Raw genomic sequence first — 27,302 nt, 5'->3', positions numbered from 1 at the left:
TCCTTGGGAAGGAATAAAAAATACTCCCATTCGCGCTCCTTATTCTGACTTTTACTAAAACAGGACAAGGAGAATTTGTCAAGACTTTGATCGGTAGGGAAGAACAGCAAGAGTCACAGGCCCCACGCGGGCTGGACTGCAGTGAAGAGGCGGTGGTAGGAGAGAAGCGGGGTGGCAGCCACAGGACAGTAGTCACCTTAGACTGAATGCGCGCATGCCAGCTGTTTAACACACAGATTTTCATCAGTCTCAGAATGGACCCATGTGCTTGGTATTGTGGTTTGCATGGCACAGGAGAGCAGTCACTTCTCAAAGTTCCTGCCTCTAGGAATGGAGGAGCTGACCCTCAAACGCAGGGCAGCACCGGAGCCTGCTTTTCCTGGTGTCCCTGCTTGGTTTTCAGCTCCTTTGTGTCGAGGATGGGGACTGAACCTACGCATTACAGCAGGGGTGGGGAACCTTTGTTCTGCCAACGGCCATTTGGACATTTATAACATCATTCCCGGGCCATACAAAATTATCAACTTAAAAATTAGCCTGCTCTATTTGGTCAAACATTTAACTAACTCACCCCTAATGCCAGGGCAGGGCCAGACCAAATGACTTCATAGGCCTATGCAGTCCTTGGACTGGACCTTCCCCACCCCTGCTCTACAGGAAATCAAAAGACCTATTACAGGTGAGCTTGCACGTGGATAAGCCTCTCGTAGACTCCAGCACATTGAGAAGTTTCTAGTTATTACTTTTATGCCAGGGAGAAAGTTTTCACCCATGCTTTTACACAGAGAAAGTTGGCTTCAATGTCTGATGGTCCCAAATATGAGGCTCAGTCTTCCTTATATGTTACTAGAGGCCTGGTGCACAAAATTCATGCATGGCGGGGGGTCCCCTCAGCCCAGCCTGCACTCTCTCCAATCCAGGACCCCTTGGGGGATGTCCGACTGACGGTTTAGGCCCGATCCCTGGGATCGGGCCTAAACCGGCAGTCAGGGATCCCTCTCACAATCTGGGACCCCTGGCTCCTAACTGCTCACCTGCCTGGCTGCCTGATCACCCCTAACTGCCCTCCCTCACCAGCCTGATCACCCCTAACCTCCTCTGCCTAAAAGCCTGATCGCCCCTAACTGGCCACCCCCCCCCCCCCACCAGCCTGGTCACCCCTACTGCCCCCTTGCTGGCCTGGTTGCCCCCAACTGCACCCCTACCAGCCTGGTCGCCCCACACAGCCTGCTGTTGAGGCATTTGGTCATCCCTCACTAACGCCCCCTGCCAGCCTGGTCACCCCATGCAGCCTGCTGTTCAGTCGTTACTATGACAGAGTCCCAGACAATTTGCATATCCCTCTATTATTAGTATAGATGGCTGTTTCTGTTAACCAGTCTCTTCAAAGGTCTAGTGAAGGAGGCCACCACGGTGCCTGCCTGCCACAGAACAGAATTGGGCTGAAATCTCCATAATGCAGGGGCTGGGCAAGAGCAAAGACTAATCAATTTTGGAGCGTATCCCACCTGTTATGTCTGACCTCCCACAGACACTGTCAGAGGAACTGACAGGTCCAGCATCTTCTCAGCATCATACTGCGGAGGAATGACACAGATGGGAGGCCCCCTCACCCCCAAAACACATCTGTAGCACCGGCCATCCCCAACTCAACCCCAGCCCTTAAGGCAGTGTCTCTTCTCCATCCCATGCTCCATTAGATGAGTAACAAACAGTAGGATACAAGCCTGCCCTTCTGCTTAATTCCAGAGCTAAAGTAACATGTTCAAACACCCTGTTATTATTATTGCCAATGATAATAAGAGGAATAATGAGCAGGAATTGCTTTTATTAAATAAATCAGGAAATAGCACCTTCCCACATGCTCCAGAGGCACGTCCGGAGGCTCCCTAAATGCTCTGATGGTGTCGGGGCAAGTGTTTTCCATTATGAGGGAGTTTCTCTACAATTACTGGTCTTCTGACAGCAGGTTAGGACTCATCTTAAATATATAATAACATAAACGGGCTCTCTGTTTATCAACTACTACATTATAGGTGTGTGTTTCCCTCCTATAAAACTCCCCTTTTTAATGGGTGCATTTTGGAAATATCATAATTGTAGCCATTTAAAGACCAAGATATTTAACTGTCATCTGTTGCTATTTTTCTCAACTTTGAAATTAATAGAGAAATCTTAGCTTCCTTAGCCATATAACCTTCTCCTCATTCAAGTGCGGTGCTTTGAATATACCACACGTACAATGGAGGTGCCCAGTAAATGCTTTTTGAGTGAAGGATTCATGACAGATATTTCGTAGGTCATTTCCATCACCCCCTTGCTTCCTAATAAGGGTGTATCTGAATGTCCTAGGTGGGTAGCAATGACGATGCAGAAAGATGTATAACTTGAGAGCAAAATACTGTACATCCACTTTTGGAATTCAGTGTGTTTGGTTGAGTGGTACAAACAGTCCTTGGTGTGCCTTGTGTATTTGACACTTGGAATAACTTTTTTACGCCTCCTCCCACTATACCTCACAATTATTTTCCATAATAATTATGTAATAATCATTTTATTGATTCATTATTTGGTTTTAAGAGAACAAAAAGATAAATTATAACATTAAAGATATCATCCAAATTTAGGAAAATATTTCATGCACAAACCAAAATGAACTTATTGCCAAGCAAACTATTATACCTTGCAGTTGAGGCTCTGTTCCACTGTTTTAGATTTTAAACACAAAGACTCTAACTCCTCACCTAAAATGACAGTAATTCAAATTCTGTTTCTTCACCTTTATACTCAATGTGTTGTCACCGATTCTAACATGTGTCTGTTCAATACCATCAAGCAATTCTGCAATTCTCTGTGGACACTGACTCCGTGTCCTACAAATTTAACTTGACTCTGACCCTCTGTACCTGGAGATAGCGTCATATTCCTCAGTTTAAGGGCTCAGTTCCACAAGTCTGCCCCCACTTCAGACACCAATGGAAAGTCTTCTGACCAACTGACTGTAAATTCCCACCACCCCCTCCTTGGGTTCAATTAATTTGCTAGGATGGCTCACAGAACTCAGAAAACCTGATTACTTACTATGAGATGACCAGTTTTATTACAAATGATGTTCAAGGATACAAGGAATAGCCTGATGAGGAGATATACTATATGGGGTGAGATTCAGAGGGTCAGGAACCACGGAACTTCTCTCCCCACGGTGTTTTGGGTTCAACAATGCCCTGGCGCGTGGATGTGTTCTACTTCCCCAACCTGGAAGCTCTCCAAGCCCTGTCCTCGGGTTTTTATGGAGGTGCCATTACTCAGGTATGCTGGATTAAAACATTGACCAGTAAGATTGATTCAACCTCCAGTCCATTTCCTAGTCCCAGAAATTGGGGTGGGGGCACTGCCAGTTCCAATCCTCTAATCCTGGTTGATCCCCTTAGGGGTTGTCTAAATCAACTCATTAACATAAACTCAATTGTTGTTGGAAGGGAATTGCTACACGGATAACAGGACACCCATTTGCCTTTATGGTTCTAAACAATGCCAGGAACTGAGGGCATAAGACAAAAATTATAACAAAAGATGCTTCCATTGCTCTGATTATGCAGGAAATTCCAAGAGTTTGGGGAACTGTGAGCCAGGAACCCTGAATGAAGATCAAAAAATACATTTATCACAAATCACAATATCATACTATTTATTTTAAATCAACTACTTACGTGGAAGAAGATATAATAGCACAGGGGTGACGATGTGGCCTGTGTCTGGAAGAGAGCTCCACCCATTCCAAACCAGGAAGCCATTGGGAGAGTGCTCTGGGAGTGGGGTGTGGAGGGGAGGATAGGACTATATTACTGGGAGTTCTCCAAACTGACTGCCATATGGAATACAATGTTTACTAAAAATAAGAAATGAAAAAGTGCTCATTTGAAATATATATGTGTGGGGGAGTGTAGTTAAACTCAACAGTAATTATAGCAACTATTAGAACGTAGGCCCATATAAGGTTTGGGGGATGGGAGCAGGTTATTATTGATTTTGTTTAGAACTGCAGGCACATGGTGATAGTAAAAGGTTGGCTGACTTCAGTTTCATTAATTTTAAAAACTTCTTTACAGAGAATGCTTCCCTATTGCTCCTGCAAGCAGTCGACCCCTTGGAAAACTCATCCTAAAGGAGCCAGGGAGCCTGATCCGGTCTCAGGTCTCCCCACAGAGGGGCAGAGGGCGCAGAGGGGGGGATGACTTCTCCGCACAGCAGGGTCTGTGCCTCTCACCTGGCTCTCACCACCCGCCGGAGTCACCTCTGAGTCCTGTGGGGTTGAGCTGGAGCTATTTCAAAGGGCTGTTGATGAAACCCTCTGAGATTTTAGGGGGTGCCAAACTCAGTTTGGGGGTCCTTTCCAACAGAGTGCTACTCAACAAAAGTAGCAGGAGTCCGTAGAATACCAGGTGGCGGAGGGGCCTGCTCACCGAGCAGAGGGGGACCATTTCCAGAGCAAATAGCCGCAGAGCCCAGGTAGCGGCTGACCACAGCAGTGACCCTGCAGGCATGCTCAGTGAAGCACTGGCTACGTTCACAGTTACTATATTAAGTGAGATTTCTGGGCTCTTGCTGTTAAATGAGAACTTTCAAAGACATTATCTCATTTTGGTCCCCTGATTATTCCAGAAGGTAATATTTCATAGCTTAGGAGCCCATCCAGAAGAATAATCAACTTTTCCAAGATCATGGAGGAAAGAACTGAACCCTGTTCTTTTTTTATTTTTAATTAATTAATTTATTTTTTGAACCCTGTTCTTTTTAAGTTCTCATTTTTCTGAGTGACTTGTGGCCTTGAGCAGGGCAGGCAAAGAAGAAATCATACAACGTGCACTAAAAATGCTGGTATTACGCAGCTTGTAAATATGTAACTTCAGATGCCAGAAGTGAAAAACTAAGGCCTCCTTTAACTTCATTTTTAGAAATTGAGGTATAACTTCACAGAGTGCAGTGCACAAATCAGGTGGAGAGCCGTGATGACCAGCGTTCCACCCGCACCCAGATCAAGATGTAAAACCTTCCCAGCAGCCCCGCAGGCTCCCTCACCCCTCCCAGCAGCTCCCACGCGCCCAGGGCTAACCACTGATCCTGAGTTTACCATGAGAGTAACTTAAAGATTTCCCACTCTTTTTTTGTGGCATTTACAATACCAGACAACTTATCAGACTGATATTTTTCATAAATTAATTTATTTTTAAAATTAACTGAGCAAGTGACATACTCCACCTCAGAAGCTTTGTCCTTGTCCTCACTCCTGAAAGGAGCTTTCCCTAGATAGCCACCTGCTCTGCTCCCCTGACTTCATGTCCAAAACCTCTTCTCAGTGGGTTAGGAGACTACTGAAGGTTGCAACCCGACCCTGGCATTCCATAGTCTGTCCCTGCTTGATTTTACTCCCCAGCACTTCCCACTATCTGACATGGTCTACATGCTCCTTATTCATTTATCCTCTATCTTCCACCTTGTCCCCCATCCCACCCCCCAATGTAAGCTCCTTGAAGACAAGGCTGTTGGACTGTTGTGTTTACTGTTGTATCTTTCTCTTCCAACTTATCTGCCACTCATCTGCTTAGACAGTATATGTTGTAAGACATGAGTATCAGTGGAGCAACCTAAAAAACTCAAGCAAATGCCTCAAAACTTAGTTGAAACATTCATTTCTAATTCAGAAAATTAGAAATATAATTGCATACATTTTATTGGGAAGTACAAGCTCATAGTACATAACTATGACTTACACACGTGAGGAAGAAAATGGAAGAAAGTTCTGAATCAGAAGGAACCCTGGGGCTGGGATCTCCTGGCTAGGTGAATTAGTTTACTTCTTTTCTGGAAAATGGGAATAGCGATGTCTGTTTCATAGGACGAACCCAGCATCACGTAAAGCAATGTTCAGAGACTAGAAGCCATCTTTATTCTCTTGTTCTCAGAGTCATATTAACATTACATGTCCAAACCTTAGCAGGGAAGTCAGTGCCGGTCCTGCCCCTTGCCTACAGCTATAAAGAGGTGCATTTTAAGTGAGTAATTATATTTCTTAAAGTTCCTTAAACCCACACTCATTCTCTCTAATTACAGTCCATATCAATGGGCCAAGATAAGAGTTAAGAATTCTGTAGCCAAATGCCTCTGAGATATACCGCCAATGGAAATTCCCCACAAAAATGAGGGATGTTAAGAAGACCCAGTCATATTTCTTGAAGATTGCCTCTAGCTTTATTTTCCAGCCATGTGACAATGTACTGTCCTCAACCTTGGAGTGAGATTCTTGATTCCATGGTCAGCAGCAGGATCAGATGGCCGGTGAAGTTTTTCTTCCAAGAACCAAGAGTTGGAGAAAGAAGAAACAGAACAAAACCCTTCTCTCCAGCTGCTGTAGTCCGCCCAACTAAAGCTGGTGCCGAAAATTCCATTGTGGCTTTATTCCTTACTGCGACTTTATCTGCAGGGATGCCTGGGAAGTTACCAGTCACCTTATACTTTAATGTGAATGAGGTGTTTTTTTTTTTAGCTCCTTTCATAACAGCAAGTAAGATGAGAAAAGAGGGAGAAATAAAGAATGAGAAGTGACTAAGGAAAAGATGCCGACCATGAAGAAAAAGGCTGTTGAAAGAGGAACTCTCGAGCTAAAAGCAAGCCAGTGCTGTTTCTGATAGGTCTGGTTCTGAGTCTAAGGGTAGAAGTCTTAGCTCTGGTTCTGCTGTGCCCTCTGTGACCCATAATATTTTTAATTTTCGTGGTTGCTTAGAAGAGGATGCTGTCCACTGCCCACAACTTACTGACACTCTCTCATAGTCAGCATTTATCAGGGACTGGAGGCTCCAAGGTAAGCTTGGGAGCTGAAGAAACTGTGTTCATAAATTCATACCATATGTAAACAAACAAATAAAACAAAGGATGGAGGGAGAATTCTGATCTAGGTTTGTACTGTGGGTGGATCTGACTGCTGCTGCGCAGACTTTTTCCTTGTAGATTAGATTTCAATGGAACCTGAAGAAGGCTTTTCTTTTTTCATCTATAGCTTATAACAATTACTGCATTGTATACACAGTGCAGTTGAATGCAATAATTAATGGTTTTATTCAGTAAGTATTTACCAAGTGCTTGCTATGTGTTAAACACAGGACAGGAAGCTACTTCGGTAAACAAGACAGAGAAGGCCCCACTCTCCAAAGTTTACATTCCTGAGGGTGGGTGGGGGGAGACAGAACAAAATAAATAAGAAAATTCTAGATACTGATACATACCATAAAGAAAACAAAGAGTACTGTGTGAGAGAGTACCTCTGTGTTGAGGGTGTGGGTTAGGATGGTCAGGAAACTCTTTTTGAGGATATGACATTTGAGCTCAGATCTGAAAAATGAAAATGGTGCAACTGTATAAAGGCCCTGAAACAGGAAGGAGCTCGATTGGTGTCTTTTGGACTCCAAGGTCAGCGTACTCAGACCATAGAGATGTAGGTGGAAAGGAGCAGGAGATAGGGTCAGAGACATGGGTGAAACATTAAGACCCTGTTGGCCATGGAAAAAAGATAAAGACAATGAGATGACATTGGGCAGCATTAGAGCAGAGGAATGACATGATTTTACTATTTTATTGAAAATGTCCCAATCTCACAAGGAGATTGGGCAGAAAAATATGCTTCCGTCAACTGTTTCCACTAAATATCTGCTGAATGAATAAACACATAAATGACTGGATGAAGGAACGAAATCTCACTAGTGAGTGAGGTTATAATAGAAAGAACATTGACCTCTAGCTGGAGTTAGAAGAGGAAGCTGTAACACTTGGTAGCTGTGACCTTGGGCAACTTATATAACCCCTTTGAATCTTAATTTCTTCATCTGTAGAATGGGATAGCACACCTTGAACTGCCCCCAAAAGCTGTGGTGATGATCAAGTAAGAAATGTGAAGATTGCAAATATGAAGAGGGATGGATGAGGATGATAAGTTTTCGATGCTAGGTAACCGTGGCATGCCTTAATTGAACTTCAAGGTCTTTGATATTCATGAGTTTGCTTGGAGTCTATTGTACTCTGTCAATTGGGTAGTTTGCCCCCTCCGTGTCCAGAAGTACCGGCGTGGCTCAGTGGTTGAGCATCGACCTATGAACCAGAAGGTCACGGTTCGATTCCTGGTCAGGGCACATGCCTGGTTGCAGGCTTGATCTTCAGTGTGGGTCATGCAGGAGGCAGCCGATCAATGATTCTCATCATTGATGTTTCTATCTCTCTCTCCCTCTCTCTTCCTTTCTGAAATAAATAAATAAATAATAAATAAATAAATATTTAAAAAAGTGCTGTCTTTATCCTTAAAGCCACAAAGGAGAACCCCCAGGTCCAAACAGCAGAGAACCTGCTTTCAGAGATGGTGCTGGCAACTCTGTAGAAGGCAGGTGAGGCTTGATTCCCCCAGCTAGAACTCTGCATCTACCCCACCTCTTTTCAAGAGGCTCATGTCTATTCTCTGCTGTCATTCCAGGCCAAAAAGTCCTAAAGTTTTTTAGTGGTCTTCTTAGGGAGAGAGACTCTTCCTAGCTAGGGTGATGGGTACATACCTCCTGAGAAAGAGATTCTGTAAACTCTCCGTAAATATTGCTGTGTTTAGCAACTTGTCAGACAGCCTTTGACTCCAGTCTAAATCCCTGTGGCTGTAATTGTAACCCTGTCCTCCGGTTCTGTCTTCAGATGGTTCTGGAGCAGCATCTGCTGGCACCAAGACCGTCGCTTCCACTCATTCTTGCAAATTATCAGAATGGGAAGGGGGCTTGGAGATCAGCAGCCCCATCTTTTTGTTTTACATACAAGGAATCTGAGTCCCGGCAGGACATGGCCCCTGAGCGGCAGACTCACGGTCAGGGCTGGCCTCCGGAGGCCCATTGAATCTTCATGACACTGTTGTGCACAAATATTGATCCCCAAGCACCAGGATCAATGGCTAAGGACACGGCAAGCTTTTAGCGCCACCAGTATAGGATAAATTAGAACTGTTCGCTGGAACTGTGAGATGATTCTTCTAGTGGAGGGCTCCAGGATGAGGAAACGGAGGAAAGAAGCCAAGTGAAGCTTAACTGTTGGCTGGCAGCCTTGCTGGGCAGCCTGCCTCCCAGGGATGTGGAAAAGGCCATCTCTGAGTCAGGCAGATTCCATGGCAAGCTCTATTCTCTCACAAACTGTACTGTCTCTGAGCCTCAGTGTTCTTGTCTGTGAAATAGGGATGAGTATCATAGGATATTTTGGAGGATTAAATACACTTCACATTGTGCCTGGGCTCTGCTCTTCTCTGTAATTTGAGTTCTTTGTCTCCAGCTTCCAGCCAGGGGTGGGGTTTGGAGTAGATGGGCTCAGAAAACCAGGAAGAAAAGAAAGGAACCTTAGCATCCAAGGCATCAAATCACTCTCACACACCAGACTTCGCTGAGCTGTTTTCAATGAACGAGACACCCTCAAATTACCTCGAAATCCAGAAAGGTATGAAAATCAAAGGAAAGCATGCCAGTGGCAAAATACTTTTGCCTTCTGCCAGTTCAAGCTCCGAAGCACATGCAAGAGGGTTTCTTCACTGAACTTGGAGCCTGGCTGTCTTCCCCCGTGGGAGCTCCACTGGCCCCGGGGAGCAGGGGAGCAGCAGGAGCCCAGCTCTCAGTTTCTCACACCCACAGCTCCCCAGAGCCCACATGTGCTAGGGGAGGCAGGTCACACTGCACAAAAGGGTTTACAACTTAGTTCCCTTGCATTTGCATATGCCAAATGCTCTAGTTTCCAAACGTTCACTGCTCAGTTGAGTTGTGCTTGTGTCCACAATCAAAGGATATTAAAGCTGAAAATACTTAAGAGGTTTCTACCCCCTCCCCCCCCCACACACACACACAGCCCCCGACTCTCCCCGGTAGAAGTAGGCAGTGCACCTCCCTTCCACTGTTTTCTTTAAGGTCGTAGTAAAGTGAGTTTGCATTTGCCAAGCACACATTTATTTTGTGCGGGGTAGGATGAGGATGGTTAGTGGAGAGGCCAGTGCTGTGGGCAGAGGGAAGTATTTACCCTCTGATCTGGTGAGCTAACGATCTTCTGACATCGGGTTGACCCTTGGCGCCAGCAGGTAGGAGCAGGAAGGAGCACCTCCGTTGCACTGCCTGCTCTCAGTCTTGGATGCTATCTGGTGCCGCTCCCCCATCCTCCCTCACCAATGAATGAGCAGATGTGGTGAGAGAAGTCCATTTGTCCCTAAGAGCTCCTCTAACCAGGCCCTAGGCTTTGCTGGGATCTACGGAAATGACTTAGGATCTACCCTTTTTGCCTACCTTAGCCCTCAACCCCTTCATGTTTTGAATTGGTGGTACCCATCAATTCACATTCACCCGCCCCGTGCAATTCTAATAGATATAGACTCACCTAAACAGTTGGGGGGGCGGGGAGAATGTCTTTGAGGGTGGGGGACCATCCACACTTCCTGAGTGATAAATTCATGTGGGAAGCTGCCCCATCTCCCCCAGGCCAGCTTTGGGGTGTGTCCTGCTTGGGGCTAAATTAAGGTTTTTGATTTTGCTATAACAAAAGCAATGCTTCCTTCTTAAGGAAGGAGCAGAGGATATTGAAGGCGGCCAGTGCATACGAGGGTGAAGGTTTTGTAAACAACCCCGAGTCAGAAGCGACAGAGGGTGATGGATAGCTATGCATTAGGTTCAGAATGGAATCTTCCCCCTCCCCTCCCGTTGCCTACTTCTCTTCTCTTTCTGTGCATCCTGCTTCCACACTGGCACTGGTCTACGTGTCCCCCTCCAGTGATTCAAGAGTCCGTACAGGAGATTTAACCCCGGGACCCTTTTCACCAGAGGGATGACGCATTGTCTAAACAGTGTGTCACGTGAGAGCTGGGCCCCTGTTCTCTGTGCTAGGGAGTGCTAACAGAATATCATCTGTAAGAGGATGAGAGATCCCTTTTATCTCGGCCTGTTTCTTTAAGCAGCTCCACCACTCAAAGGATACCTCCCTGGTGGAAAGACTCCAAATGCCCACTGCCTGCTTCCCATCTGTGGGAAGGGAGGGCCCTTCCCACACCCCACCTGATCCATACTAAGTGTTCACTCTTGCAAATAGTTGCTTGCCTACTGGTCCAGGAAGTGGAACAACATAAGCTGGAAAACAAAAAATGTACATTTCATTTGACTCCCAAAGTGGAAAGGACTGGGCTGACTCCCGTTTGTAGGGACAAGCACATTCTGCAAAGTTGAAAGGCAGTGTGGTTGTGGAGAACAAAAACTTCAGAGTCAGCCAGAACTGAGCTCAGATCCTGTCTCCGCTATTACAAAGCTGCGTGTCTTCTGACAAATGATTTACTCTTTAAAAACCTCTTTGCTTGTTTGTTATGAGAATTAAATATAGGAAATGTGCCTAGAACATAGTATGTACTAAATAAATGATCATTTTAGCAATCTTATTTAAAGTCATCTTCAACGTATTCCTCAGTAGGTTGTTATAATGTATGTGCCATCAATTCATTCATTTAGACAGTCAATAAATATCCTATATCATAATCCTATATAATAAAGAGGTAATATGCAAATTGACTATCACTCCAACACACAAGATGGCCGCCCCCATGTCACAAGATGGCTGCCACAAGATGGCCGGCAGGGGAGGGCAGTTGTGGGCGATCAGGCCTACAGGGGGCAGTTGGGGGGGTTAAGGTTGGCAAGGGAGGGCAGTTAGGGGTGACTGGGCCAACAGGGGAGGGCAGTTGGGGGCAATCAGGCCAGCAGGGGAGGACAGTTAGGGGTGAACAGGCTGGCAAGGGAGGGCAGTTAGGGGTGACCAGGCTGGCAGGGGAGGGCAGTTAGGGGCAATCGGGCTGGCAGGGGAGCAGTTAGGTATTGATCAGGCTGGCAGGGGAGTGGTTAGGGGGTGATCAGGCTGGCAGGCAGAAGCAGTTAGGGGCAATCAGGCAGGCAGGTAGGCAAGCGGTTGGGAGCCAGCAGTCCTGGATTGTGAGAGGGATCCCAGATTGGAGAGGGTGCAGGCTGAGCTAAGGGACAACTCCCCCCCCCCCCCCCTCGCCCGGACATGAATTTTGTGCACCGGGCCTCTAGTTGACTTATAAAAGAACTGTTATTGAACAATAATGAAATTAATAAGAAAGGATTATGCCAGGACCCCTGAATTTAGAATTTCAGATGAAAACACTAAACAAGACACAGGCTACACAGAAATAATTTGATTCCTCCCACAGGGGTCTGCACTGCATCCTGCTTGAAAGTGAGGGTAGAGTGAGTCACAACAGGGGCACTGGCCTCCTCTCTGGGTGAAGGGTAGGTCAGCACCCCCAGGTGCCAGGCATTGCTTCAGATATGCATCCTGTGCACTCCAACAGAATCGAAGTGTCTCAAGAGCAGGAACTGTGGGGAGACCGCTTACAATTCAGTGGCCCCTGATTGCCTGGAGAAACTGCTTTGTCTACTGGTACAGTCAGCTCACAAGCCCAGAGCCCCAGATACAGCTATCTTTGGGTATGACGATGATGTCAGATCCTTCTCAGAGAATTTATGGGGATGAAAATTGAAGGTGCCAAGGGAACTGCCTAAGGGAAGATAGACTCATTTGTCTTCCAGTTTGTTTGTTTTTAACACCTTCAGAGAGAAGAGGGCAGGGATGTGGGGAAAGAGCCCCAGCTCTCACCGGGGTCCCTCTGCCCATCCTGAGTGCTCAGTGTAAAGAGCGGGGTCCCAAGTTCTAGGCCTCATTCTGCATCTAACTTGCCATGTGCTCTGGGAAAAGCACCTCATCTCCCCTAGCCTTAGTGCCCTGGGATATAAGAGGGGAGGGTTGAAAAGGTCACTGCTAAAGTTTGTTACATTCTATGACTTACTTCCCCCATGGTTCGTGTTTATGAAGTCTGTAGTTGTGAAGGGCTACTGAATGACCCTTTCTTTTTTTAAAAATTAATATATTTTTTTATTGATTTCAGAGAGGAAGGGAGAGGAAGAGAGATAGAAACATCAATGATGAGCGAGAATCATTGATCGGCTTCCTGCTGCATGCCTCACACTGGGGATCGAGCCCACAACTCGGGCATGTGTCCTTGACCAGAAATTGAACTGTGATCTCCTGGTTTTTTAGGTTCACGCTCAACCACTGAGCTACGCCACCAGGGCCTGAATGGCCCTTTCTAACATAGATTCCATTATGCCAGAGGCTTCTGGACACTATGTACCTCGCAGGAGAATGAATCAGCCACTTTGAAGTTGAGCCTTGGATGTTAATGATGTAACAAGGTCAGAAATTGCTGGGTGGGCCTCTACCCTCTTATGTTGCACTGCTCAATGCTACAAGTGGGCCGATAGCAAAGGAGCCCCCAGGGAGGAGTCAGGCTCCTGCTTAAACACAGTATGGTCGGGGGCCATCGCTGTTCTTTCTATCTCTGAAGGCAGCTTCTAGGGAAGCCAGAGTTCACTTTTTGCCCATTTGTGTGCAGATCCCTGAGTATGTAGGAATTAAGTTGTTGCCTTATCCTCATTCCTGCAAAGCCATTGGGAATTGTCTATGATAGAAATGCCTTGAGGAAGAAAATGCCTCCATATGGTTTAGTGCTTGCTCTTCATTCATTCATTCATTCATTCATTCATTTCACAATTATCTAGAGACCACCTACCATGTGCCAGGTGCTATGCTAGGCATTGGCAGTGCAGTCATGAACAGAACCACAGTCCCTGTTCCTACTAAGTTTAAGCCCAGGGGGAGCAGATATTAGTACAGTATTCAAACACTCCAGCTAATGAATATGTAACTTTGAACTTGGGGATGTGTTAAGAAGAACAGGGAACTGTTCTATGAAAGTGTATGTAGCAGAGACAGCTGATTGTCTCCTCAATATCCAGTCTCCCCTGTTCTTTACTCATTGAATCCCTCTTCTGGTAGAGGGAATAGTGGGCCCAGCTAGAATATTATTTGTCCAGCCTCTTCTGAAGATAGGGGCGACTTTAGCTAATTTGGGGACAGTAAGATAGAGTAAGAGTTCTTGGGTATGACTGCTGGGAATTCTCTTTAAGGCGGGGAGGGGGGTGTTGTGATGGCTGGAGCCCCAGGAAGCCCTTTGGTAAACCAGAGGAAGAGGGCTCTGCACCAGGAGTCTTTTTTTTTTTTTTTAATATATTTTATTGGGTTTTTTTTACAGAGAGGAAGGGAGAGAGATAGAGAGTCAGAAACATCGATGTGAGAGAAACATCGATCAGCTGCCTCCTGCACAGATGTGCCCGCAACCAAGGTACATGCCCTTGACTGGAATCGAACCTGGGACCTTTCAGTCCGCAGGCCAACGCTCTATCCACTGAGCCAAACTGGTTTCGGCTGTACCAGGAGTCTTGACTGCCGACCTCTGGGCTGCTTGTTTCATGAAAGGACCCCTTCCCCCCAATCTGGTGCCCCCAACCCATCTCTATGGTGTGTGTGTGTGTGTGTGTGTGTGTGTGTGTGTGTGTGTGTGTGTGTCTTTATTGCTTAGAGATGAATGTCATTCCTAATTGAATAGGCATTTCACATGGAAACCTGATTTAGGTCGGGGGGGGGGGTGTGAGGGGAGGGAGGGGAGGGTACCTGGAAGAGGTGCTGAAAAAGGAAACAGCTCTGCTTGGAGGAGGAAGCAGCCTGGGCAGAGGCCGCATGGGGGCAGGAAGCAAGGTGAGCGAGGGGAACTGGGAGAAGGCCAGTGCAGCTGGGATGCAGAGCATGAAGGGAAGAGAGGTGTGGAATAAGATGAGGTAGACAGGGCTCGTCCATGCAGGCCTCAGTAGTCATATTAGAGACTGGACATTTCCTGGGAGCCACAGAAAGCCACTGAAGACTTAGGAGCAGAGGGGGGTAGGGTCACTTTTGGAGAGGTCTTTGTAGCCGCATGGAGGAGGAGGAGCCACACGAGGAAACTGGTCTTAGTTTGCAGCCCAGCGGGGAGATGTGATAACAGCCTGGTGAGGATGGTAGCAACGTGAACACCTGTGACACATTGAGAAGGAAAATTAATAGCATTTGGAAGTCACTGAAAATGAAGTGAGAGAGGGGAGAGTCTCAGGGATCATGTGTGGGTTTCTGTTCTTTGCTAAAACATTGACTTATCCGTACATGTTGTGGACACTATTCTTACCCAGCCAACATCTTTTTTCTTCCTTCTTCCTTGTTGGAACCACTAGGACCTGCTTGCCATGACAGGACCGAGGGCCCCAGTGCTCATTTTCCCAGCAGTTCCAGCAGAGCGTGGGCTCTGGGCCTGGCCGTGGACTCCAAGGGCGGGAGCCTGCTTTGTAGAGCTCCTCCCAAACACCAGCCTCACTTCATTTGAAGGGTGACAAGAATTTAGAATTTGGGCTCAGCTTGTCTTGGTTAAATCCTGGCTTTATCATTCTCCTTGTATAGCCTTTAGTATATCACTTAGTTGCAAATTTCTTATACTGTATGAAAAATGGATAATGTTGCTCCCAGGGAAATGTCCAATAATATTCAACTCTTGGATTTGATATGAGCATTCAATGAGATTACACATGTTACATACTTTATGTAAAAACATAAAATGTTTTAGATACAGGTATTTATGCTTTCTACTAATAATGATTAAAATAAGAAATATTTGGAATATCTCAGCTCTTGGCAACAAAAATTAATAATTGTAGTGACCCCTTAGTGTGTCAGACATTGTGCCAAGTACTTCACAAATATCTATTTTTAAACTTCACCACAACCTTTATGATAGATATTATTCTCCCCAATTTTCATGTGAAGAAACTGATCATCTAAAAGATGAAGTAAATTTCCCAAAGTCACTGTTAGCAAATGATAAAAATAGGGTTTGAACTGAGGCTGTCTGATTTTGAACTCGGAAAGGTCCCCGGTAGCATGTCCATGTCCCAGGTCCTGTTTTGGTAGTATAGCTTATCTACTGTGAGACCTTCATTTGTTCTCTGATCTGCATTGATAATTTAACTTATTTTCAAATGACAGGGCTGTGCTTTCCAGATGAAATTGGTGCTGCTGACACACTTGTGACATATACTCTCTGGATCACATTGTTATTCTAACGTGATACTTTCTTACCTTTACCTTATGCTGCTTTCTTTTTTTCCCCTCGAACTTAATAACACTTGCTATTATATTATAGTAGAGGCCCGGTGCATGGATTCGTGCACTGGTGGGGTCCCTCGGCCTCTCGCAATCTGGGACCCCTCAGGGGATGTCGGACTGCCAGTTTTGCCCTGGTCCCCACAGGCCAGGCTGAGGGACCCACTGGTGCATGAATCCATGCACCTGGCCTCTAGTATGCATATGAGATCTTTGGTTAATATCTCCCTGCCCTCCCTCCTCCCCCCTTCCCTCTGAGATTCATCAGTCTGTTCCATGTTTCCATACCTGTGCGTTGAGCGTCTGCCTCCTGGTAGTCAGTGCACGTCATAGCTACTGGTCGAATGGTCAAACAGTCACTTAGGCTTTTATATATATATATAAACTAGTGGCCCAGTGCACGAAATTCGTGCATGTGTGTGTGTGTGGGGGGGGCGGGGGGCGGGTGTCCCTCAGCCTGGCCTGCACCCTCTCCAATCTGGGACCCCTTGAAGGATGTCCTACTGCCGGTTTACAGGGATCAGGCCTAAATCGGCAGTCGGACATCCTTCTCGCAATCCAGGACTGCTGGCTCCTAACCGCTCATCTGCCTGCCTGCCTGATTGCCCCTAATTATTCTGCCTGCGGGCCTGCTCACCCCCACCTGCCCTTCCCACTGGCCTGCTCACCCCAAACTGCTCCCCTGCTCTCTTGATCACCCCAACTGACCCCCACTGATGGCCTGCTCTCCCCCAACTGGCCCCCCTGCTGGTCTGCTCACCCCCAGCTGCCTCCCTCACTGGCCTGATCATTCCCAATGGCCCCCCCCCACCAGCCTGATCACCCACAACTGCGGTGCCATCCTGGCCTGATCACCCACAACTGCCCTCCCCTCTTGGCCTCTACCCACCTCTACCTTGGCCCCGCCACCATGGCTTTGTCCGGAAGAACATCCGGAAGGTCTCCCAGTCTAATTAGCATATTACCCATTTATTAGTATAGACTAGAGGCCTGGTGCATGAAATTCATGCACGGGGGTCCCTCAGCCCAACCTGCACCCTCTACAATCCAGGAGCTCTCAGGGGATATCCTACTGATGGCTTAGGCCCACTCCCCATGGTTCTCTGCTCTCTGCGGGGCCTGGAGGTTTCCCTGCAGCCATGGAGATGAAGCCCCCATGCCCTGCTGTTGCTCTCTGCCTGCTGCCGCCATGTGCCATGTGAAGGAAGCCCCAATGCCCTGCAGTGTGCTCTGTCTGCCGGGCCTGGGGGCTTCCCAGACATGGACACACTAAGGAAGCCCCCATGCCCTGTTGTCCAGGCTCTGTCTGTGGGGCCTGGGGGTGTTCCCACCGCCACTGCCCACTAAGGAAGCCCCCAAGCCCTGCTGTCTGGGCTCTGTCTGCCATGTCTGGGGACTTCCCTGCCACTGCCCCACTAAGGAAGCTGCCATGCCGGCTTTGCAGGGCCTGGCGGCTTCCCGGCTGCCGAGATCAGGAAGCCACCATGCCCTGCTCTGGTGGCACTGGAGTCTTCCCGATCGCCTTGGCGACCATCAGGAAGACGCCATGCCCTGCTCCTCTGCCTGCTCCGTGTGCGCAGGGCCTGGCGTCTTCCCGATTGCTGCGGCGACAGGCCCTGCTCCTCCGCTGGCTCCATGTGCGCAGGGCCTGGCGTCTTCCCGATCGCCGCGGCGACCATCGGGAAGACGCCATGCCCTGCTCCTCCGCCGGCTCTGTGTGTGCAGGGCCTGGCGGCTTCCTGCTGCCGCAGCACTAAGGAAGCAACCATGCCCTGCTCTCAATGCTCTGTTTGCTGGTGGGACAGGCCAGACACTCCAGCAGCAGGGCTGAGGGGACTGGGCGCCGCCATCTTGTGGGTATGGGGGCCACCATTTTTGTCGTGGAGTGATGCCTAATTTGCATATCACTCTATTATTAGATAGGATAGAGGCCTGGCACATGGGTGGGGCCAGCTGGTTTGCCCTGAAGGATGTCTTGGATCAGGGTGGAGGTTTCCTTGGGGCATAGGGCAGCCTGGGCAAGGGGCCTGTGGTGGTTTGCAGGCTGGCCATGCCCCCATGGGGTGAGGGTCCCCACTGGGGGGCGTGGCCAGCCTGGGTGAGGGGCTGAGGGCTGTTTTCAAGTTGGCCACACCCCCTTCAGGGTGGGGGTTCCCACTGAGGTGCCTGGACAGCCTGGGTGAGGGGCTGGTGGCTGTTTGCAGGCTGGCCAAGCCCCCCAGTGAGGACCCTCACCCCATGGGGTGTGGCCAGCCTGGTAAGGGGCTGAGGGCAGTTTTCAGGCTGGCCACGCCCCCCAGTGACCCAGGCTTCCAGCCCCTCCTTGAGCAGAGGCCAGGGCGGGTGGGAAGCTTGGCTTCCTCTGTTGCGGGGGCAACCCAAGCCCCCTGCTCACTCCAGCTCCATGGCCGCCACCATCTTTGTTGGGTTAATTTGCATACTAACGCCTGATTGGCTGGTGGGCATAGCGGAGTGACAGTCAATTTGCATGTTTCTCTTTTATTAGTGTAGCTGTTTACTTAATTATAGATTTAAAATCTGGTGGCTTGCCTTAGCTGGTTTGGCTTAGTGGATAGAATGCCAGCCTTCCAACTGAAGGGATCTGGGTTCAATTCTGGTCAAGGGCACATGCCTGGGTTGTGGGCTCAATCCCCAGTGGGGGGAATGCAGGAGGCAACCAATCAATGATTTCTCTCTCATCATTGATATTTCTATCTCTCCCTTTCCCTTCCTCTCTGAAATCAATAAAAATATATTAATAAAATCTGGAAGGTAAGCTCCTTGAAGGCTGAGTTCTCACCTGTCTTGTTTCCTTTCTGTAATCCCCAAGGCTTAGAGGAGTGAGCACTCAATATGTATTTGTCAAAGAAGTGAATGAATAGGGGGAGGAGTGGGTTTGAAATGGCTCATGTACAGTGCTTTATCCTGTCTCAATTGAAGGACCATATCAATGCCTGGGTTGGAGGACCTGGCTGCAGTTGTGAAAGTGTGAAGAGTCTATGAAAGTGATTCTCAATGGAAGGGAGGCAATACCAAAATTCTCGTGGGGTTTATCCAAATAAATTGCTTATTCCACTAACCCCTAACCCCAATTCTCCCCTCTCTTTCCCACACTTTCTTCGGACTCCCCTAGTGGACTGGGAACTTCCCGAGGGCAGGGAACTCATCTTAGTCATATCTGGTATCCCAGACCCAGTCCTTTCCTAGACTCAACTCGTGGGCCAGCACTTGTGAATTACACTCAGGGTTTGAGTCTCTACTGTGATGATCCAACCACTAGGCCCACTAGGGCTCCATCTGCAGATCTTGAGGACAAAGATGCCCTTTGGCTTTCAAGCAGTCAGGCCAGGGAGGATGGGATTTCTCCAGCTAAGGTGGGTGACATTAGCTAGCTATTCCGCCCAGAAGGAAGGGGAGGGCTTTCAGGAAGTTGGGGAGGAGAAGAACGTCTGGTTTGGCAGAGGGAGGGCTGCAAGCACACCAGGTCCCACCCATCACTGTCACCTGGGAGGGACTGAAATTCCACTACCTATAACTTCCACTCATAGTTAGGGAGACACAGATTGGAAGAGAAGGGATTGAAATAGGATTCAAACTACGTTTGAATTTCCCTTCTGTCATATACTGGCAAAGTTATTAGCTCACCCAACCTCAAGTCTTTCCTCTACCAAAAAGGAGACCATGATCCAGCCTCATTAGGTTGCTATAAAGATAAAACGAGATACTGTAAATACAGCACTTAACACAGTATTGACATTTAGAAGCGCTGGGGAAACGTTATTAAACTGCTTTAGAAACTATGGTGGGAAGCTACCAGGAGGCCAGGGAAAGGACCTCTCCCCAAGTCTCGCTCCTCGGCCCTGCCCACATGCTTGACATTCCAGTCTCTGGCCCTCTGGGAGCCCTTGTTTAAATGCAGATTTTATCTAATACTGTTTAATGGCATTCATTCAAGTTATTAGCACCTTACCTCTAATCTGATCAACCTTAGCTGAAAAAGGATTCTTGGGCCAGGAAATGTGGAGGGGAAAAGGTCGCGTGTAGGGGTCCGCACCACCCAGAGGTCCTTAACCCTTGGCTGGACTTGGAGGACTTAGAGGAGCGGCTGTAGAGAGGCCTGAGAGGCTGGAGGTGGAGCGACACTTCCCTGGCTGAGGATGAGAGGGCCTGCTTGCGGAGGGAGCCCGTTCTCTTTAGTGCTTGCTGATGCTGACGGGATGATTGAGCAGTCATTTATTTACAAGACTTTAAAAAGTTTACAGTGCTTTGGTCATTCTGTAATTTCTCAATCAAAAGATCTTAAAGATTCAATTATTCTCTTAGGGAGATTGGGGGAAGCTGAGGGAGGGACTCATGATGGGCGAGTCTTTCTTTTTTTTTTTAGTCTTTTTTTCTTAATAGATTTTCTTTTTTTAAAGTTTATCTTTATTGTTCAAAGTATTACAGATGTCCCCCTTCCTCCCTCACTAACTCCCTCCTCCCTTCCCTTCCCCAGGCCTTCACCCCACTATTGTCTGTGTTCATGGGTTATGCATATATGCATATAAATTCTTTGGTTAATCTCTTGGCAGGGGGGGGCCCTCCCCCCCACCTTCCCTCTGAGAATGATCAGTTTGTTGTGTGCTTTCATGTCTCTGGATCTATTTTATTTGTTAGTTTCTTTTGTTTATTAGATTCCACATATGAGTGAGATCATGTGATACTTGTCTTGCTCTGACTGACTTATTTCACTTAGCATAGTAATCTCCAGGTCCCTCCATGCTGTCTCAAAGGGTAAGAGATCCTCCTTTTTTTTTTTTTTTTTTTTACTGCTGCATAGTGTTCCATGGTATAAACATACCACAGCTTTTTTATCCACTCAAATACTGATGGGCACTTGGCTGTTCCCAGATCTTCCTATTGTAAATTGTGCTGCTTTGAACATAGGGGTGCATACATTGTTTCTGATTGGTGTTTTGGGCTTCTAAGGATACATTCCTAGAAGTGGATCACTGGGTCAAATGGCAGTTCCATTTTTAATTCTTTGAGGAAATTCTACACTGTTTTCCATAGTGGTTGTATCAGTCTGCATTCCCACCAGCAGTGCACTAGGATTCCTTTTTCTCCACATCCTTGCCAGCACTTGTTTGTTTGATTTATTGATGGGAGCCATTCTGGCAGGTGTGAGGTGTTACCTCATTTGCATCTCTCTGATGATTAGTGACATTGAGCATTTTTTCATATGCCTCTTGACCATTTATTTGTATGTCCTCTTTGGAGAAGTATCTATTTAGGTCCTCTGCCTATTTTTTTAATTTAAATTTTATTTATTTTATTTTTTAAATATATCTTTATTGTTGAAAGTATTACAGATGTCCCTCTTTATTTTTTCCCATTGACCCCTGCCACTCTGCACCCACCCCTCCCAGGCCTTCACCACACTACCGCCTGTGTTAATGGGCTATGCATATATGCATATAAGTTCCTCGGTTAATCTCTCCCCACCCCATTTTTTAATTGGATTATTTGTCTTCTTTAAAAAATATATTTTTTTATTGATTTCAGAGAGGAAGGGAGAGGGAGAATGAGAAACTTCAATGATGAGAGAAAATCAATTGGCTTCCTCCTACATGCCCCCTACTGGGGATTAAGCCCACAACCAGGGCATGTACCCTGACTGGGAATCGAAATGTGACCTCCTGGTTCATTGGTTGACACTTAACCACTAAGCCACACCGGCTGGGCTGTATTCCTTTTTTTTTTTTTTTTTTTAGTTGTATGAGTATTTTATATATTTTAGAAATTAAGCCCTTATCAGATGTATCATTTGCAAATATGTTCTCCCAAATGGTGTATCCCTTTTCATTTTGATGATGGTTTCCTTTGCTGTGCAGAAGTTTTTTATTTTGATGTAATGCCATTTGTTTATTTTTTCCCTTTGTTTCTCTTGCCCTAACCGATGTATCAGTGAAAATTCTTCTGCGTTAGATGTCTGATATTTTGCTGCCTACGTTTTTTTCTGCTAGGATTTTTATGGCTTCATGACTTACATTTAAGTCTTTTATCCATTTAGAGTTTATTCTTGTGTATCATGTAAGTTGGTGGTCTAGTTTCATTTTTTTTTTTTTTTTGCATGTACCTGTGTAATTTTCCCAACACCATTTATTGGAGAGACTGTCTTGACTCCATCGTATGCTCTTGCCTCCTTTGTCAAATATGAACTGACCATAATGGTGTGGGTCGATTTCTGGGTTCTCTGCTCTGTTCCATTGATCTATATGTCTGTTCTTGTGTCAGTACCAGGCTGTTTTGATTACAGTGGCCTTATAGTATAGCTTGATATCTGTTATTGTGATCCCTCCAACTTTGTTCTTCTTTCTCAAGATTGCTGTGGCTATTCGGGGTCTTTTTTGGGACCATATACATTTTTGGAATATTTGTTCTAGATCTCTGAAATATGCCATTGGTATTTTAATAGGAATTGCATTGAATCTATATATTGCTTTGGGTAGTAAAGACATTTTAATGATGTTAATTCTATCAATCCATGGACTTGGTATATTCTTCCACTTGCTTATGTCTTCCTCTATCTCCTTTTTCAACCTCCTGTAGTTTTCTGAGTATAGGTCTTTTACCTCCTTAGTTAAATTTATTCCTAAGTATCTTAAATTTTTTTGTTACAAAGGTAAAGGGGATTGTTTTTGTTTCTCTTTCTGAGAGTTCATTATTGGTGTATAAAAATGCCATCAATTTCTGGATGTTAGATTTTACTTTTTAGAGCAGAGTTAGGTTTACAGAAAATTTGAGCAGAAAGTGAGAGATATCTCTTATGCTCCCTCTGTCCTCCTTGGTTTCCCCGTTGTTAACGTCTTTGTTGGTGTGATACATTTGTTATAACTGATGAACCAGTGTAGATACATCTCACTAACTAAAGGTCACAGTTTGCATTAGGGTTCACTGGTTGTGTTGTACATTCTGTGGGTTTTGCATAATGTCATGAATCTACCATTACAGTGTCATTCGGAATAGCTCCACTGCCCTCAAAATCCTCTTGATGTTAGGAGTCCTTCCCCTCACAAAAGCTGGGAAGCACCAGTTTGAAGTTGGGCTTGTTCGGGGAGAGTACATTTGTGGAAAGACCCAGAGGTGAAGATGGGCCGAGGGGGAAGATAGAGCCGACCTGTGGGGCACCTCCTGGCTGGAGATGGCCTGGCCCAGCGTCTCTGGGATGTGATAAACTGTCTTCACTTTCCTCCCTTTTCCTTTTTCTTTCGTCCCTTCCAGTCTTTTGTTACTATTTTTCCTTTTCAGGTTCCACATGTTTTCTTAGGTCCTTTATAAAAGATATAGAGGCCCTAACCGGTTTGGCTCAGTGGATAGAGCGTCAGCCTGCGGACTCAAGAGTCCCAGGTTTGATTCCAGTCAAGGGCATGTACCTTGGTTTTGGGCACATCCCCAGTAGGAGGTATGCAGGAGGCAGCTGATTGATGTTTCTCTCTCATCGATGTTTCTAATTTTGTCTCCCTCTCCCTTCCTCTCTGTAAAAAAATCAATAAAATAAAAAAAAAGATATAGAGGTCTTTTGTTGATTGTTATTAACATTAACTGTATATTGAATCACTTATGGAAGCTAAAAAAAAAAAAAGAATCTTGGTCCCTGGGACCAACCTGGGTGTGAGGCCAAGCATAGGTGTTGATTCACAATCTCCCCCGGAGACCCTAAGTGCATCAGGGTGGGGCCATTGTCCTAGTCATGTGCCTAGAGCTGTGGTCGGCAAACCGGCTCACGAGCCACATGCGGCTCTTTGGCCCCTTGAGTGTGGCTCTTCCACAAAATACCACGGCCTGGGCGAGTCTATTTTGAAGAAGTGGCGTTAGAAGAAGTTTAAGTTTAAAAAATTTGGCTCTCAAAAGAAATTTCAATCGTTGTACTGTTGATATTTGGCTCTGTTGACTAATGAGTTTGCCAACCACTGGCCTAGAGCAACCCCAGATTTTCAGGGACACTCCACTGTAGGGCAGGAAGAGATCACCAGTGTGTCTGTTGTGCACATGGCTGTGGAAAGAGTACGTAATGTTTTCACAAAATGACAGGTATAGGTCATAGGGGCAACATTGTTTGAGATACTGAAAAACTTGAAAAACTTAAATGTGCATGAATAGTACACAGTTTCATAAAATGTCAGCTCTGTGTTCTGGAGCACTACACAGCAGTTCAGATGAATAGGAGAGAACTGTAGACATGGATACACAGGGCGCTGTTTCACCTGTGCAGGCCCTGCCTGAGCGGGGGAGCGGACCGGCAGGAGCAGATGCCGAACCAGTGGAGACGGAGGCTGGCCCTGCTGCTGTGCGGGTCCACCCGGGTGAACAGCAGCTTCGCTGACACATGAAGAAAATCTCCGGGGTGTTGTTAAGTGGAAAACACCAATTCCAGAACAGCATGAAGAGTTTATGTGAATAAAAAACAAGCCCTAAAAATAGGCATAAATATACGTATTGGGCAGTAAATGTAGAGAAAAAAAGCCAGGAAGGAGACGCAAGGCTGCAAGTACAGTGACCTCCCAGGAGCGGGCGGGGACTCGGAGCGGGTTGGGAATGGCGAAAGGGCTTTAACATTTTGGTTGATTCAATTCTGTATTACTTGAAAAAAAAAATGATGGTCAACACATGTTCCTATATTATATGTGCAATGAAAATATGGATAATTGTTTTATAAGAAGAAAAAGTGCTTGTGGGGCCAAAGTTCTGGGCTGTAGTCCTAATTTTGTCACTAATTCATTCAAATATATACTAAGCAAGTCTAATGGGTTGAATTGTGTTTAAACCCCAGTACCTCAGAAAGTGACCCTACGTGGAAATTAGGGTCATGGCTGGTATAATTAGTTAAAATGAAACCATACTGGAGTAGGGTGGGCCCTTAACCCAATCACCGGTGTCTTTATAGGAAGAGAAGTGAACAGACACAGGCGGGACAGCACCATGTGAGCAGAGACAGAGCTTGAAGTCCGTGCTACCAGCCAGGGAGCACCCAGGACCGCTCGCTGCCAGGAGAGGGTTGGACGAGAGAAGGAAGGAGTCTCTCTACAGGTCTCAGAGAGCACAGCCCTGACACCTGGACTTCAGAGTTCTAGCCTCCAGAACTGTGAGATAATAAATCTCTGTTTTCTTAAGCTACCCAGTTTGTGTCACTTCGTTGGGTCAGTCCTAGGAAACTAAAGTATCAACAACATGGGAGGTGAAAGAACAGATTTGGGTTTGGGAATCAAATGTGGATTTTAATCCTGTGTCCATTATACTAGTTGTGTGGTCCCAAATACATTACAAACATTTTTTTAATCCTCACCCAAGAACATGTTTTTATTGATTTTGAGAGGGGTGGGTGGGAAGGGGAGAGAGAGAGAGAGAGAAATCAAGGTGAGAGAAACATCGATTGGTTGTCTTCTGTATGCTCCCCGACTGGGGATCAAACCTGCAACTCAGGTATGTGCCCTGACTGGGAATCGAACCCCCAACCTTTTGGTGTATGAGACGATGCTCCAACCAATGGAGCCACCCGGCCAGAGCCCAGATACATTTGCTGATATGCCTAAATCCTCGTGTCCCTATCTTTAGAATCAGAGATAACAATAGCACTGCGTCATAGGATCATCTGTACTATTGAATGAAATATATATGGCACATAAGAGACCCTGAGTAAAATGTTAGTTTCCCCTTAAGCATTTACTATATCTAAGCCCTGAGATCTGTACTCTATGTGCTACAAAATTTAAAGGAGCACTATCTCCACCTTTAAAAGGACTATAGTTGAGGAAAAACCAAGTAAATTGAATTGTGTGTCTTACCCTGAATTCTCCTTAGGAATAGTAAAATCCTCCACTTGGTGTATCAAGAGGGGAAGCCCGCATTCACCAATATTTACTCTCATGCCCGGCATCTCACAATGCAACCCGATGAGGTAGGGACTATTGTATCCTCCTTTCCACTCAAGGTATGCCATTTCTGCTGGAATCTAACCTGCATTCAGGACTCTTCACAGTTTCCCCCACTCAGGTCTGTTCCAGCCTCTAGATGCAGCCTGTCCGCCAAGGGTGCTGGAGCAAACCAATGCTCACATGCGCTTCCCTCTCAGGGCCTTGTCTCTGCTCCCTTCCCAGGCTGTATGGAACCCTCCTGAGTGCCATTTCAGATCTTCTTAGGCCGCCTCCAGTGCAGCAACCAGGTCTACACAGGTTTTGCCCAGCTTCGACCGGTACCCTGGTAGCACCTCACTTAGCGGGCCTCTGCCTCCTATTACCTACCCCAGGGCCTGGGCTCCCTGGAGAATCACTCACACAAGCACAACCTCTGGGCCACCCCTGAGTGATGGGCTCATGAGTTGGTGGAGGATAACTGTTTTATCCTTTGGTTCTCCAGAGTTGTGGCCTGAGATGTTTTTCATGAGCTCCTCAAAGGATCTAGCATCAGTAGCCCTTAGTGGTGGCCAACTGGATAAGGCATTCTTGTATAGATTTTCCCTTTTTCTGTTTTCACTTCCTTGCTCCCTAAGATCACCTTCCCAAATAAACACTTATTTGAGACTTAGTATAAGCGAGGTTGAACATCTTTTCATATGTTCAAGAGCTGTGTGTGTGTGTGTGTGTGTGTGTGTGTGTGTGAACAGTCTGTTCCTGTTCTCTGTCCATTTTCCATTAGATTGTTGGGTTTTCTCTTATTTTCCTTTACTTCTTTATATACTAAGGAATATAGCACTTGCCTATCATGCGAGTTACAAATATTTTCCCAGTTTGTTGTTTATCTTTTGGTTGTAGTGATGCATTATTATTATATTTTTTTATTTTGGTTTTGTTTCAAAGAGTTGTACAAAGTTTTTACAGGTTAAAATTCATCACTCTTTTCTTTTGTGCTTCTGGGTTTTGTGCTATACTCTCTCTCACGTAAGGTTGTCAAATACTTCTGTTTCCTTCCAGTAATTTATAATTTTATTTAAATCTTCTGGAATCTATTTAGGTGGCAGTTGTGAGGCGGGGATCACCATGATTTGTCCTTCAGGTGGATATCCAGTTAAGCCAATATCATTTGTTGAACATGCAAAATTCTCATGTATACGTAAATCTAGTTCTGAATTTTGTATTTGGTGTTAGTGATTGTTTCTATTCACATTGTTTGAGGACTTAGAATAGGTTTTTATA

Source organism: Eptesicus fuscus, chromosome 7, assembly GCF_027574615.1.
Source record: "Eptesicus fuscus isolate TK198812 chromosome 7, DD_ASM_mEF_20220401, whole genome shotgun sequence".
Classification (NCBI taxonomy): Eukaryota; Metazoa; Chordata; class Mammalia; order Chiroptera; family Vespertilionidae; genus Eptesicus; species Eptesicus fuscus.
Note: the sequence above shows the minus strand (reverse complement) of the source record.